The sequence below is a fragment of the Aotus nancymaae genome, unplaced genomic scaffold (assembly GCF_030222135.1).
Source record: "Aotus nancymaae isolate 86718 unplaced genomic scaffold, 86718_ANA_hifiasm-v0.15.2.pri h1tg000007l, whole genome shotgun sequence".
NCBI lineage: Eukaryota > Metazoa > Chordata > Mammalia > Primates > Aotidae > Aotus > Aotus nancymaae.
In genome coordinates, this window is record NW_026988418.1 from 10030611 (window position 1) to 10035477 (window position 4867).

Here is a 4867-nt window from a genome sequence, read left to right on the forward strand (position 1 = left end):
TCTCCCTGTGGCCCTTACTAATCTGCAGCCGGATGCCACTCTGGAGTGGCTGCAGGGGAGCAGATAATGGAGGAGGGTTCCATCTTCTCTAGGCTGTTTGGACCTCACCCAAGCACAAGTGGCAGAGTAGCGGGGACAGGAGACGCCCGCCCCCGGGACAAGCAATGCCTGGGAGTTTTCAGGGGAGGCTGCAGGATGGGTCTGCAGGACAGAGAGAGGCAGGGGATTCTGTGGGAAACTGCAAGTAAGCCAGGGCCACAGGGGAGTGGTAGGAATACACATTTGGATCTGCAGCCAGAGCTGTTCTCCAGGGCAGAGGGAGGCCTTCAGAGGGTGTGAACTCTGTCCTCAGAGGTGAGCAAGCAGAGGATGAAGGGTTTTCTGCCACGGTGCGCTGTGGTGTGTCTGTGTTATTATAAGTCTATCTGCAGGTCTGAGAACCTGTGCTATGAATTCGTAAGTGTCTGCTTGCATCTGTGTGTGTATGAGCACATTCACGATGCTCAAGAGAGACCGTGAGATAGATGGCGAGACTGTACATACAGGCAGTAAGTGCAGAAAAAATGCACAGCCAGGAAGTTCTTGCTGTGAAACCCTGCATTTCAAGAAAAAGAAGATGAGATTTCTGCTTGGTCCTGGCTGCTTTGGCTCCACCTTCTTCCCCGGAGCTCCAGAGTGCCTGCACAGGGACGAGAGCCAGAAGGGGTGGTGCTGACACCTGGCTGAGGTTTGGGGGAGGTGACAGTCTCCCCTGTCTGCGGATTTCCTGGTAGGAGAACCCAGCAGGCCTGAATGTATGTAGGAGGCTGTCTGCTGGGCTTCCCAGGGGCGGGCCCTGACCTCCTCACTTCCCAGGTCCACCCCAGGAGACGCATTCCTCTCTCCTCTATGGCCTAGGATCTGGGCGGGGAGCGTCTCCCTTTCACCCTGTCTCCTGCCTCCCTGGGAGGAGCTGAGAGATCAAATGTCTGTCTCAAATCTCCCACTGCTCCCTCCCCCAGCCTGAGCCACTGGGAGCCTCCTATGTACTTCAGCCCAATGGGACACGCCTTCCCTGGCATAAAGGGCACCCTGGTAACACTGCAGTTCAAATCACTCATGCACTCAGCATATACACAGGGTGATATGGTATTCAAAAAACGGAGACCTTGGGCCGGGTGCCATGGCTCACCCTGTAATCCCAGCACTTTGGGAGGCCAAGGTGGGCAGATCACCTGAGGCCAGGAGTTCAAGACCAGCCTCCAACACGGTGTAACCCTGTCTCTACTGGAAATAACAAAAATTAGCCGGTCATGGTGGTGTGTGCCTGTAATTCCAGTGACTCATCTGCTCTGGAGGCTGGAACGCGAGAATTGCTTGAACCCGGGAGGCGGAGGTTGCAGTGAACCATGGGGTTACTATGCTCCAGACTGGGTGACAGAGTGAGACTCTGTCTCAGAAAAAGAAAAAGAAAAAGAATATTTGTGGGAGCACAGAAGGGGACCCTTAGATCAGTCTAGGGAAATCAGAAAGGCCCCTGGGGAAGGAGACTTTTGACCTGACTCTCATGGATCCAGTGTTCACCAGGAAGTCAAAGAGAAGAGTTTTCTGGGAGAGGCACAGCTCATAGAAAGCTGCAGGACTGAGCCAGCTCACCAAAGCCTTAAGCCCTGAAAGAGAAAGGGATCTGTCTGTGTGGGGCTTGAGGATGGTGGGCATCATGCCAGTGGGTGAGGATGAGAAGGGAATCAAGGGCCTTGGACTCAGGCCCAAGGGCCAAGGCTGTGGGGGGCACTGGAAGCTATACCCCAGGGGGTGGGGTGACCAATGTGTATTTTAGTTACCCCCACCTTTGCTGCATGGTGGCGCATGCGAAGGAGCTGGGGCAGGAGATCAGAGGAGGCCAGTGTCTGTCACGTCCTGGTGAGAGTCGGATGGTATCCACCTGGACTAGGGGAGGGGTGGGGAGCAGGGGTCTGATTGATGAGAGATTTCAGAAAGAAAATAGTTGTGATTTTCAGCAGGATGGGCAGGGTCAAGGGTACTTTCGAGAATCTGGCCAGACAATAGGGTAGATAGAGACCCCCTACACTGTTGGAGTGGGGTGAGTGTCCGAAAATGGTCCTGAGCTCAGAGTAGTCTTGTTTGCTGCCTTTGAGGAGCCTTCAATTTATTCAAGGGATGATGTAGGGTCTATCTCTGCTGCTGACACAGACTTTCTCTGTGCCTGGGATCTTACACATAAGAAGTCACTTAATTCTTACCCAACTCCATGGGGTAGGTACTATTACTATCCTCATTCACAGATGGGAAAACTGAGGCACAGAGGGGTCAAAAACCCAGGACCACATAGCTAGTCATGGGTCAACCAAGGGCTGAACCTGGCTGGCCTCAGAATCCATGCTCTTAACCTTGATGGTTGTCATAGGGAGATGGTGAATGAAGCCATGTCACTAAATGAGATTACACAGAGAGAAGCGGAGAGTGGGACCTCAGGGAAATGCTGACCACAAAGAGAAGCGGAAGCTACTGATGGAGCCAGGAGGAGCTAAGCCTGGCTTGCTGGTGACTGAGGGCAAATAACTGCCCCTCTCTGGTCTGCAGTTTCCTCTTCTGTTGAAGGAATCTTTAACCAGGTCCAGCCTGCTTCCTGGGTGGCTCAGAGGAGGTAAAGAGGAGAAGGTACTGGGGAGGCTGAGAAGCTGAGCAGTTCTGGGCCCAGCGTGCTGTTGGTGCTCAGACAGCCCATGATGGGGGAAATGGGAAGGGCTGGGGGGGTCCCCGAAGCTTCTGTCCAAGTTCTCCCTTCTCTCTCTCTCTGTTTTTGTTTTGTTTTGTTTTGTTTTGTTTTGTTTGAGATGAAGTTTTGCTCTGGTTGCCCAGGCTGGAGTGCAATGGTGTGATCTCAGCTCACTGCAACCTCCGCCTCCCAGGTTCAAGTGATTCTCCTGCCTCAGCCTCCCAAGTTGCTGAGTCTATAGGCGCCAACCACCACACCTGGCTAATTTTTTGTATTTTTAGTAGAGATGGAGTTTCACCATGTTGGCCAGGCAGGTCTCGAGCTCTTGACCTCAGGTGACCCACCCGCCTTGGCCTCCCAAAGTGCTGGGATTACAGGCGTGAGCCACCGCACCTGGCAATTCCCCCTTCTCTTAGGCCTAGGTCGAGGTGTTCTTGCAGTTCAGGGGTCTGGTTCCTTAGGAGCCCTCGGGGAAGGGGCCCCTGCTGAGAGGGTCTGGGGGATGGACCCCTTTAGGGCTGGGCACCTCCCTCATCTCTTTCCCACAGGGCTGCTCTGGGCTGGAACCCTCCACCCCCATCACTCATTCTCCTTCAGCTTCTGGGAAAGCCGATTAGGAGGTGGCCTTCTGCCCGCCCCTCTGACAAGTGTGTCTGAACTTCCAACAAAGGCCCTCAGAGGGTTGCAGAGGGAGGGCTCGGCACTGGGAATCTGACACCACTGGCCCAGGATCACCCCACAGCCTAGGAGGCAACTCTGTGGCGCTGCCCACCCTTGGCAGGCAGGAATGTCGCTCTGAGAGGGGACCCGGCCCCTCAAAAGCCTGGGGGCTGGGCTGGGGCAGCTGGAGAGGTCTTCACCTGGGAGCCCCTCACAATAGGGAAGGCAGCAGGGGCCAGTGCCCAGGAAGGCAGGTGGGAATAGGCATACACGCCCCCACACACTGACAGTCTCTCTCCCACACAGTCACAGCACACGCGCACACACACCCTCTCACACCCACGGGACACACTGACTTCTCCGCTGCACCACACCATCCCAGGGCGTCTGCCTCCTATCTCTCATGCCTGTGCACACAGCCCCACTCCAAGCCCGCAGACACACAGACACGCTCTGTCGCCTGATGCTTCACACACCACTCCACCCCCAGACATGCATTCTTCCCGGCTTGCTCACGCTCCAGACAGCCCCCATATGCTCTGTGGCACCAGCTCCCCTCTAAATACAGCCTCCCGAGCCACACTGCTGGCTTGGTGCCTACAGAGACTTGGCGGCAGCTGCCCTTCGGTTGTGGAAGATGCCACCCAAATGTCCACACGAGAGTCAGACCCTGGTCCCAGATGCCACGTGAACACCCATGTGCACCAACCTCCACATCCACCCCAAAGGGCTGCCCTGAGCCCCCCTCCTCACAGTGTGTTCCCTCCTGCTGCCGCCTCGCCTCGTGGGAGTGTGATCCATGCAGTCACACAGGGCCCTGGGCTAAGGAGGGCCCATAATGTTCTGATGTCACCATCTTGAAGTCCTTACTTTTTAAGCAGGGGCCCTGCATTTTCATTTTGCCCTGGACCCCAGGAAATATATAACTGGTCTCACCCCCACCCCATCTCTTTTTATTTATTTATTTGGGACAGAGTTTTGCTCTTGTTGCCCAGGCTGGAGTGAAATGGTGTGATCTTGGCTCACTGCAACCTCCACCTCCCAGGTTCAAGCAATTCTCTTGCTTCAGACTCCCAAGTATCTGGGATTACAGGCACCTGCCACCACGCCTGGCTAATTTTTTGTATTTTTAGTAGAGATGGAGTTTTACCATGTTGGCCAGCCTGGTCTCTAACTTCTGAGCTCAGGTGATCTGCCTGCCAAAGTGCTGGGATTACAGGCGTGAGCCACCACGCCCAGCCCATCCCATGTCTTTCTGCTAACTCACTGGCCTTTCTGTGGCTTCAGAAACCCAAGGCCTTCAGAAAGCCCTCAGCTTCTCTCACCTGCCCAAGGGCCTCCACTTCCTCTTCCAGTCGAGGTTTCCCTCTCCACCCCATTCCTCACCAGGCCACTGAGTGTGAGGGGTAAAGGAGCTACCAAGAGCGTCCTATACTTCTACATGCCTCCTCCGAGTGTCACCTTGGGGCTCAGTATACTCCTCGGTAA